This window comes from Pyrus communis, chromosome 7 (genome assembly GCF_041283825.1).
Source record: "Pyrus communis isolate YQ-2024b chromosome 7, ASM4128382v1, whole genome shotgun sequence".
Taxonomy (NCBI): Eukaryota; Viridiplantae; Streptophyta; class Magnoliopsida; order Rosales; family Rosaceae; genus Pyrus; species Pyrus communis.
The window spans coordinates 25,287,350-25,299,358 of record NC_142571.1 but is presented as its reverse complement, the minus strand read 5'-3'; the positions used below and the strand labels follow the sequence as shown (position 1 = coordinate 25,299,358).

At 33.2% G+C, this 12,009-nt stretch overlaps 1 long non-coding RNA gene across 1 annotated transcript; it reads right to left on the bottom strand.

The window, feature by feature from the left end:
- Positions 1–7,200: 7,200 nt before the first annotated feature.
- On the bottom strand, positions 7,201–9,931 carry LOC148695948 (uncharacterized). The gene is made up of 3 exons (XR_015964325.1): positions 9,679–9,931; positions 8,735–8,918; positions 7,201–7,710 (listed from the first exon to the last, which is right to left on the bottom strand). It is a non-coding gene; the product is annotated as an uncharacterized LOC148695948 (long non-coding RNA).
- Positions 9,932–12,009: the final 2,078 nt, after the last annotated feature.

Genomic DNA, 12,009 nt, shown 5'->3' with positions numbered 1-12,009 from the left:
ACAGAAGTCATCTCGGCCGTTCAAAATGCAGGGGCTGCATCAAGATTGCTCAGTTGACCACTCCAGATCATGGTGGATGGTGCTAGATCTTGTCAATGCTAGTGAAGCAAATAGATGGACCATAGCCACAGAGCAGGTTTGTCGATGGTGCTATAGCGGCTCCACCATGCATGCATATATATTTTACCTTCCCACGCATAATGTGAAAGTGGGGTAATTTGTGGTTGGCTTATACTGTCTGATGTGACTTGGAAATAGGGTTTTGGCTCACCATATGTCTCTTGTTTGTAGGACACAAGAATTATTATCTCTCAGGCCTTGTAACCCATCTGCTGGATCACCACGGGAACTTGAACGAACCTGCCAATTGGCTACTGCTGCTGCCCTATATATTTCAGATCTTCATCTCGCCCATCCCATGCATGCGGTATTATTCATCGACCAAGGGCCAACAGCTTCCACTCACACACCTTTTTCTTTTGTTGAATTCACCACATGGAATTTTAAGTGAAAAATATAATCTGAAAAACGATTTTGCATACTAGTTCTCTCATTTAGTATATTCACAACAGGGATGTTTAGCAGTAGAAAAAGTGAGTAAAAAACTTCTCGATAATCTTGTATAAGTTTGAATCTAAGATCATGACGACTTTTTCCTCCTCCTGTATTTTTCATGTATATACATATATATATATATATAAGGACTTAAAACGGGGTCATTTAAAATCGTACCTTTGGAGGTCCTACACAGACTACCCTCTTGGCCCTTATCTACAATTCCTTTAATTGTTGGATGTGGAGGGTTTGGACCACAGCCATTAGCACCATTATGAATACACAAGATGAGAAAGTTTCTGTTTTCCATCCATCAATTGTACTAATGCGTATGCACAAGAAGAAAACATCGATCAAAATATGTATGTGGTGTGGTTATAGAGAAGGTGCGTGATTTTTTCTTGGAGAAATTAGGTTCTTATTCTTATTTTTTCTACTTCATTGATTAAAACCTTATTCCTTTTCAAAATTTGATTAAGGTCCTTCGGTTTAATAAACACCATTAATTATTCAAAAACAAAATATTTACATGTAAAGATAATTAAGTTTTACTTTTAAATATATTCATTTAGTGTTAGAAACGTTACATTTGATATATTATATTTATGGCTAAACTTTTTATTATATATTTCTATTTCTAGTTTGTACCCATTTTTAATTTGCAATCATTTTTTAAATTGTACCAATTTTCTTTTAAATTTTAATTTGTACCCATATATTAATTTCTTTTTGTTCCTTATTTTTTTTAACTTTTATTTGTACTCATAATTTTTTAACCTTTTATTTGTACCCATAATTTATTTACAATGTACCCATTTTTTTTTTACAAATGTACACTTTGTTATACGTAAAATGTATCTCTATTTTTTTTGTAAGTACCATTTTTTATGTAAAATATATCCATTTTTTTAATGTAAAATCTATTTATTTTTAAATCTAAAATGTACCGTGGTTTTTTTTTTTTTTAATATAAAATGTACCCATTGTTTTCTTTATAAAATGTACCTACGTTTTTATGCAAATGTACCAATTGTTTATATATAAAATGTAGCCAAATTTTATTATATAAATGTACTCATTTTATAAAAATAAAAAAAATCGAATCAAATCCCTTTTTTTTTAATTATCTAGAATGCACCCATAAGCAATTATTATTATTATTTTATCAAAACCCATAAGCAATTTTAAATAATTAAATTGGTAGTGTAAATGAAAGAAAAAAAAAACAACGGTTGAGTCTTTATTGGTATTATTGCATCTATTTTATTATTATGTCATTTATGTAGCAAGAGAGGGACTTCAATAAAAAATCTAAAATGCATAAGGTTTGAGTCTATAACAGTTAAGAACTACGGACCGCAACTAAACTATCCTTTTTTTCTTTATCCTTTTGTTTTTTGATAAAGTAAAATTAAGTAATATTCTGTTATCTACAAAAAAAAAAAAAAATTTAAACTCAGGTACAAAGAAACGCGTACACTACGTACCCTAATAACCAACGGATGTAAAGCACATATGTGGCAAAAGTATTACTAATCATCCGGGCCTAAGGTCAATTATTAATTGTCTTAGCGGTAAAAAGTTTGTATTGTATTAGATTTAGACAGCTAGAAGAATTGGCACTGCATGTGGCTAAAGTTGGTGCAACAATCAATCTAGCATTTTCAACAATATATAATTAATTTAATGCAGTGTCATCAATTGCTATAACCTAAATCGTGCAAACACGACACGATCGAAGGAGTGGTAGACCCAGAAAAAGTTGTATCAAATTGTGTTCATCTGAAGGCCGGCATGTGGGAGAAACTGTATATATGTGTGTGTGTGTGTGTGTAACAGTGTATGTACATATAGCTAGCTAGGGTTCTGCAGAACTCGGGGATTTGAATTTCAAATTACTTAAGTATTTTCATTGTCATGTTACAGCTAGCTAGCTTGGTAGACCCATTCAAGGACGTTTAAACAGGTTTGCACTGAAAATGGAGAAGAGATCTTCTCCGGATCTCTTCCACCAAGATCACTAGATTAAGTGATCCGGACTTTTGAAATTTAATCCAACATCAAGAAATTATTATAGCTTTTAAAGGTTCAAAACAAGTGAATCGTTGGATCAAATTTCAAAGACATGAATCACTTGATCCGATGACCTTGATGGAAGAGATCTGGACTCCTGAAAATGTAAAAACATCGACACTAGCTAGGGTTTAATATTTTCAGATACAATACGTCCGCACCTGTTTGTTTCTCACTGGAGCTAGAGCTAGGGTTAGTATGGACATGGATTTTCATTGTCACGTGGATTCAATTAGTGGGTCTTGAAACATAAAGGACAAATCAATTAGTAGTGCTCAGGACACCCTTCCTGCCCTACACCCCTCACTAACTTGACCCAGCCTTTTTGGCATCAAAGTCAATGGCGCTTTCAATCTGGTTTCATGTTAGAAGTGGGACAGACTCTGCGATATAAGGAATTAGGGTTTTGGACCCTCACATGCAAACGATAATTGTGAGAATGCGATAACAAAGTCTCACATCGGTGAGATACTAAACTATACAAAGGTTTATAAGAAGTTGAGTTACTTCTTATATTATCAATTGATTTTATGTTGGAACCTCAACTTTCTTCATGGTATCAGAACAGGTTAGCCCACTTGTGAAGACAAATGGTCACACTTGCTCCAGGTTAGCCCATTTGTGAAGACCAATGGTCACACATGCTCCTCGTCACCCCGTTTGTGTGTCCACATGTTAGACTTGAAAATTTGCCACATGTGAGAATATAAGGAATTGGATCCCATCTGGATCCAATTTGTGGGGATCCTAATGATCCCCACATCTTAACCATTCATTGTATATCGTGCGGTCAGAAATCATTTGAATTTTTTTTATTTAAAATTAAACACAAATAATATTTGACAAAAATTGATCGCACGATTTACGATGAACGGCTAGGATGTGTGGATCCTAGTGGATCCGGAGAGGATCCTCTTCCAGAATATAAGGACGAAGTCCACATTGGTGAGGGACCAAACTATCCAAAGATTTATAAGAGGTTGAGTTACTCCCTATATTGCAAATTTATTTTGTGGTGGAACCTCAACTTTCTTTAATAATATGGGTATTCATATGATTTTGGATCTTTGAAAAAAATTACAGAATGAAAATTTTAAGAAAGTATGCCAAAATGCGTGTTAAAAATTGTGCCCTTAATCCTAACCATATTGGACAAACTTTCTTAGGGCACACTCCATAATGTATTTCAATGATCAAACTGTTTATTTTTTAGGTTTTACATAAAAAATCATTTCTACCAAAAATCACCCAGATGCGAAATTATATGAACGTTTGATTAACTGGTAGTCATTTTAGTGTTTACTTGTAAATGTGTATTTGTCCATTTTCTTCACTACAAATAAATGTCTTAATAATTTGGATTTCTTTAATTTTTGTAATGATGATCTAATGGCTCATGGGCCCCACTGGACAAAAAAAGGCCAAAGGGCCAACCGGCGTGCCCAAATGAGCCAGCCAGGCTAAAAAATTTGAATCTCAATGACTAACTGACGTCAGCTAACTGTTATTTTTTATTTTTTATTTTTGATAATTTTTTTTGGGCGAAAAATGTAAAAAGAATATTTAATTAAGGCCTAGAAAGGTAATTGGTTTTATGTGGGGATGTTGCTTTTATAAACATGTTTGATTGCTCAAACTTCTCCCACAGCTTATGTGGGACAAATATAATGGGTGCCACACATGCAAGCTTTTGCTTGCTCAATTCTCTCCCGATGTGGGACAAATATAATGGGTGCCCCTAATATAAGCTTCCTATTAGAGATGGTAAATATGCATTTATACATGTAACTATCTCAAACTAAGTTGTACTAGTAATTGGACACTTCAATTACAAAATTAATTTAACATACAACTGTTAACCGTCGCAAGTAAACATGAAAGCGGCGCCAATTACTACGACAAAGTAAGTGTTTTCACAATTTATTTTAAATATTTAATTATATTACATTTAATTTAAGTTGTCGTAGTTTTTAAATTTAAATAATAAATTATGTTTGGCCCTATGACTCTGTTTTTTATGACAGGGCTAAAACGAGTCCTATGGCCCTTTGACCCTCGGTTGTAGATGGTAAGAAATATGGCCTTGCACTGTTCATTAAAATATTAATTTCTTGGAGGGCCAGAGGGCTAAAATGAGCCCTCTAGCCAGCCTTTGGTTGGAGATGGCCTAACTTTGTTGACTCTACTTGTGTTACTACTAATGTTTAAAATTCCTTTCATACGGTTGGACATTTCCATGAAAATATCCAAGGAATTCGAGAAAAATATAGAAATGGAGGATGAAGTCTAACATTCACCTCATATCAGAGAAACTCTTGAGTTTAGGCTAAATCGACATATATCGTCGATATTTCTAACACGTTTGTTAAATATTGGAGAAATTCTTATATTTCGTTCAAACCAATGTTTAACAATCTCTAAAGTTTCATTTTAAATTTTCATCATTTCTATGGAAAGCAACCGATATTGGTATTCGACATATCCATCGATATTTTTACAAATTTGCATATCGATGTTTTTACCAAATATTGATATATTAAACACTGGTTACTACTGAGGAGATTTAACACTCAGAGTCATATGTGGTTTTACATGCCAATATACAATTGATTTGGGATATTATGCTACACAATGTTATAAAGTCATCTCTAGCCAAAGTGCTTTAGGCCACATTTAGCCTTCAAATTGGCAAAATCAGTTTCCAACCAAAGGGTTAAGGGGAATCGGCTAAAAGAATTAGGCTAAGTTTGGCCTCAAAGCAGACAACATGTAACCCCATGACAGGTTAAGTTTAGCCCAAAAAATTAATAAAATAGGAAGAAAAATAAATAGCTTAAATGATTTGAGATGAAAAAATTTAGTGCTAAAGTAGTCCTTAAAATATTAATTTTAAGATCTAAAACATAGCCAAATATAAGCTTCCTATTAGTGATGGTAAATGTGCATTTATACATGTAACTATCTCAAACTAAGTTGTACTAGTAATTGGACACTTCAATTACAAAATTAATTTAACATACAACTGTTAACCGTTGCAAGTAGACATGAAAGCGGCGCCAATTACTACGACAAAGTAATTGTTTTCACAATTTATTTTAAATATTTAATTATATTACATTTAATTTAAGTTGTCGTAGTTTTTAAATTTAAATAATAACTTATGTTTGGTCCTATGACTCTATGGCCCTTTGGTCTTCGGTTAGAGATGATTTTTTTGTGACACGGCTAAAATGAGTTATATGGCCCTTTGACCCTCGGTTGGAGATGGTAAGAAATATGGCACTGCATTGTTCATTAAAATATTAATTTCTTGGAGGGTCAGAGGGCTAAAATGAGCATCTTGGCTAGCCTTCGGTTGGAGATGGCCTAACTTTGTTGACTCTACTTGTGTTACTACTAATGTTTAAAATTCCTTTCATACGGTTGGATATTTCCATGAAAATATCCAAAGAATTCGAGAAAAATATAGAAATGGAGGATGAAGTCTAACCTTCACCTCATATCAGAGAAACTCTTGAGTTTAGGCTAAATCGACATATATCGTCGATATTTCTAACACATTTGTTAAATATTGAAGAAACTCTTATATTTCGTTCAAACCAATGTTTAACAATCTCTAAAGTTTCATTTTAAATTTTTATTATTTCTATGGAAAGCAACCGATATTGGTATTCGACATATCCATCGATATTTTCACAAATTTGCATATCGATGTTTTTACCAATACTGATATATTAAACACTGGTTACTACTGAGGAGATTTAAGACTCAAAGTCATATGTGGTTTTATGTGCCAATATACAATTGATTTGGGATATTGTGCTACACAATGTTATAAAGTCATCTCTAGCCAAAGTGCTTTAGGCCACAATTAGCCTTAAAATTGGCAAAATCAGTTTCCAACCAAGGGGTTAAAGGGAATCGGCTAAAAGAATTAGGCTAAGTTTGGCCTCAGGGCAGACAACATGTAACCTCATGACAAGTTAAGTTTAGCCCAAAAAATTAATAAAATAGGAAGAAAAATAAATAGCTTAAATGATTTGAGATGAAAAATTTTAGCGCTAAAGTAGTCCTTAAAATATTAATTTTAAGATCTAAAACATAGCCAAGGACTACGTTTAGCTCTCCATAACTGGAGATGACCTAAGAACTTTTTGACTCGAGTCATTTAGCATATGAGCATGATATGTGCTAGCTCATAGGTTAACTATAAGGCACCAAACATGAAAGATAATAATGTGTGGACTCGACTAGTACAATTAGGACGGCCATATATCCTACTGTGATATAAATTTCTAAGTTATTTGATAGGATAATTAGTTATTTTCTATGATAGATTGAAAACCTAATCTTGCACCTACAGCATCCCGTTATATGGAAGTTTTTCTCCATTACGAAAAATCTGTAGCTCTTCTAACTAACCATTTGTCCACGCACTCGAGCTCTACTTGTTCATTTTCTGCCCTAGATTTTCATGCAGTTTCGAATTCCTTCTCCCTGCCTAAAGTGTGCACTTATTATTCTGAATAATTCCTTGTCGTGCAATTTGAATTTCATCTCTCTGTAATTCCAAATACAAAATAATACTTCCATTCTTCTTTCATATAGAAAATGGGGTAGCTTTGATAACAACTTAAGGTTAGTGTTCAACTTTATAAACATATCTCAATCAAATCCCCCAAATATTGAGGCACAAAGAAGAAAAAAATCCTCAAGATCCCCAATACATGGCTGAAAATCGAGTCCCACAAAGTGTAAATATTAAAAGGAGGAAAGTTGAGAAGAAATAGGAGTGGAGGGGTTTGAATTTGGAGGCAAGTCAAGGGTTTTTGGGTCCCTTTGGTAGTTGCCTCAGCAAAGCAACATCCAATTCCTTCCGATGGATTGAAAAATCTTCAAGTGTGTGGGGGTTTTGTTTTGGCACTTTGTGTGTCCTTGATAAAGCTTTGTGTAGTGCAAGAGGGAGACAATTGGGGTACATATCTTACAACTCAAGATAATTTGTACACACACGACACTCACGCACACTCTCTGGTGCCCCCAAACAAATTCTTCTTCTCCCACTTTGGACCCCATCTCCATCTGCCATTTGAATTAGACCATTCGTTTTAGAGATATGGTAAAGATTTAGATGATGATGATGGTGATGATTACTATTAATTACTATGATGATAAACAATGATGATAGTTAGACCACGCAACATATTCTACTTGAGAATTCCCCAAACTAGATTTAGGAAGCTTCTGTAATCAAGGAAATTCTTTAGGGTTTCTTCATTATTGACAAATTCAAAGTGAAAGCTCATCATCTAATTGTTTAATAGTGCAAGCTAGCCTCCTCAACACTACAAAATATGTAGTAAAAGTAACATTTTCTTTTGTGGAGCTCATTATCTTTCACATGCACATTATATTGCATAATTAACTGTGTATTCTATGAATCTACATATCTCTTTTAAAAAGAAACAAAATATACATAAACTGACTTCAAGGATGGTTGACGCATGCTTGAGTCCAACCCACAACCCACATTATAGCTCTAACCCACCCCTTTCCCATTCCCCTCCCCACACCCCAATTTTGGGGGTGAAAACCATACCTAAAGGTATATATAATCAACGTGTACAAGACAGTTTTCAGTAGACAATTTTGTTATTTAAGTTTATCTATTAAGTTAATAACAAGGAAAATAATAATTAAGATGGTGCAAGGTTTGGGATCAGGTGACAAAATAAATCAAGTACGCCGGAGTATACTAGAATTTACACATGTGCCGTATGGGTGTAACAAAATCTGCCCCTTATTTTAAAATGAGATAATTGGTTAAAAGGACTTTTATACACTAAGGTCTCATCTCATCACATGTGGATGATGCCTTTGCCTTTGCCTTTGGTGCACTCAATGTGAGGCCCAAAAGTGGGGAAAAAGGGAAGTCGTTAAGTTTATAAATCATTTCTCCACTGCCTTGGATTCTAATTAAAGTCCTTAAAAGCATGTGATTTGGAGTGTCTGAGGTGGTGGAAATTGCAGAAAATAGTTAAAGTCGGCATACTTACAGTAATGGGTTTCTCACAATTTGTCAATTTGATCGTCAAAATAAAGTTACCTTTACAGAAAGGTGAAGTCAAATGTTGGAAGTAGGTACTGCAACGATCAAAAGTTTCAGAGATTAGGGTAAATTGTAACCCAAGACATCACCTCGATAGCTTCCACTTTTATGCTAATCATGATTCATGAACAGAAGAATCAAAACTTACTATCAGTTTCTTAATCCAGAAACTTATGTCTCACTGCAAAGCAAGAAATTTCGCCAGGATGAGCGAAATTTTATTAAAAAATATTCACCATAGACATGTAATCTAGTATTATAACTACATATAAAATTAATCGGTTTTAACCTATCTTTGTTCTAATGTAAATGAGATTAATTAACATCAAGGACACCTGTAAACAACGAGAGTAAGATAATCAATTGATCGTCTTCCAGAGTTGATTTCAGCTGGGTTTTAGCATCGAGCTGTATCCCTAGAAAATCAGATCGAAAGTGTTCATATGGGATTTCGGGTTTGGTTGATTTATAGCTTTCCTTAATATTCTATATGTAACACAACAAATAATTACATAATTTAAAAGATCTTTTGGAAGCTATATATGCAGAAAATTATCCGCAAATTATAATTGAAGAAACAACACAGATTAATATATACAAACCTAAAATTTTGACCAAGTTAATTTCATGAATAATTTGGATAGAGGAGAGGTCATAATTAATCGTCTATACCATAAAATAGATTTTCGACATGATTGAAAGACATATGTATGGTAGAATCATAAGTATAGAATGCAAAACCCTAATCGGAATTCATAATTTGTGCCAAACTATGAGGATGTGCATGTTTTTATTCCAAATCAATGAAAACATTCAGATGTTGGCTGCTGAAAACAAGATTTTGGAAGCTCCATCTGAGAGAGAGAGAGAGAGAGAGAGAGAGAGAGAGAGAGAGAGAGAGAGAGAGAGAATAAGAGAAGATATATAAAAGTCTGAATTACCTCAAGGCAAGAAATTGTCTAGTTTGGCTGAACTCCTTGAACCTGTAAATAGTCATTGATGCATGCTATATAGCTATAAGTTTGAAGCTTCCAAAGGAGAAATCCAAAGGGATAGCATGATCCAAACCAAACGATGGAAAGAAATAGCTAGCTGGGATCAATGCGATCCCTTTGGATGCCTCCTCTAGTTGCAATATACGAAACCAACCCAGCGCTTTGCTTCCTTCGAAACTCTCTCCCTCTCTCTCTCTCTCTCTCTCTCTCTCTTCTGCAGAGGAAAATGGAATTTGAGAGCGCCTTTGATATAAAAGAGGGAGTGAGTGCCATAACCTCTTCATCTTCCCTGTTACTATTCATATATCCGTAAGTGAATTGTTATTAGCACTTCAAAAATCTTATTTAACACTTTAAACTTTTTATAATTAGAAAGAAAAATACACTTATGAGGAATGTAGAATGAGATTTTTTGAATGCTAATAACATTTCCCTATCGGTAATACTAGGTATCACTAGTATTCTCTACACACACTTTTTTATTTGGCCAATAAAAAGATGTCACATGTTTCTGGTTTTTTCAAAGTTCAAGAAAAATTAAATAACTTGTCCGTTATTTTTTAAATAATAAAACATGTGTGAAGATATCAGTGGCCAAATCAAAAGGTGAATACTCACTAATGAGTACTTGAATATTATCCTAAATATATTATTTTTGTAATCAAAATAAGTAAATAATCAGAAAAAGAAAAGATATTTACTAATACGATTTAATGATAATTTCATTATTTGTAATTGAAATTGGAAAGTCTTAGATTCGACTCTTAAAAAGTGAAATTGATACTAACTTATTATGGGGTTTAACTCAAGTTTAAATTCTTTGATAAAAAATAAAAAAATAAAAAAAAAGAAGAACTCAAGTTTAAATTTCATATAAGTAAGTGTCATTTTCAAATTTCTATAAGTGAGAATTTATGAATAACAAATTCTGTATTCAAAATTCATTGTTCTTTTAGGTTAACCAAACAAAAAAATTAACAAATTCTAGAAAATAAATTTTCGTCATTAATCTAAAACTTTCTTCATCTAAACATAATGGAAAGATTTTTTTTTTTTTTTTTTTTAGTACAATGATATTTTTACACTAAGGAGAGGAGAAGTTCGGCTAAGCCACATAATGGGTAGTCAAATTTGATATCGAATTCGCCATCTACGAGATTCGAACTGAAGACCACTCACTTTCAAATAAAGATTTAATTTCAAGAATATTTATTTATTTGAACAACTCATATTCTCAAACAAACCAGACATATGGAAAAGGTTTATATGCGTTGTGTGTCCGCCATCCCACATTAGAAGTCCCCCAACAAGTTGGTACAATCGTATTTATTTATGGTTTAATTTCTCATATATTCCCTCATCTAAATCAAGGTCTGTGGTCCAACCATGTTCCCCTCACACACCTACTCCTTTTCTATGCCTTCGCAGAGTATTAAACATTCATTTTTTAATTGTGGTATTTAAATTATTATATTCCAAATATCAGTCAATGATATGACCCTATGATTGATTCTGAAATTAAAATGGAAAAGAGATCGTCTTCAGATAATTTCCTCCTAATTCATCAAGTACAGAAATTTGGATTATTAAAATTTGATTCAACGGTTATAAATAGAGGCCCACTTTAAAAGTTATAAAATTTTAACTGTTGGATCAAATTTCAATGATCCGAATTTCCAAACTTGATAAATTAGGTGAAAGGAATCTAGAGAGGATCATTTTCCATTAAAATGTATTTGCTAGTGGGATCCACGAAGTGTGTGATTTAGTCAATCAAGGCACCAGTTTTCCTCAAAGACAATCAACGATCACATCTTAGTTTCCATAAAAAAATAAAAAAAAATAAAAATCAAGGATCACATCTGTGTATTATTGTCAAATGTAATTCTGTAAAATCATGTAAAATATGTGGTGCCTGATAAAATATGAACTTAACCCATGAGAGAGAAGTGTTGAAGATGGCTTTGTATATTTGCTTGATGAAACAATTACAAGATGAATTGCTTAATGAAACAATTACAAGATGAAACATATATATAGGGAAGAAAAAGAACATAAACCTAATTTTGCCTAACTTACCTATCTTGCTTGACAACCTAACTTGCCTAACTTTGAACAAGAAAATTGACTAGCCCACCATTATTCCAACATGTTTATTTCAAGCATTTTAACACTCCCCCTCAAGTTGGAGTGTGAATGTCAATGACACCCAACTTGTTAATTAAGACCTCAAATTGAGCCGGGCTTAGTGGTTTGGTGAACAATTCTGCAGGTTGA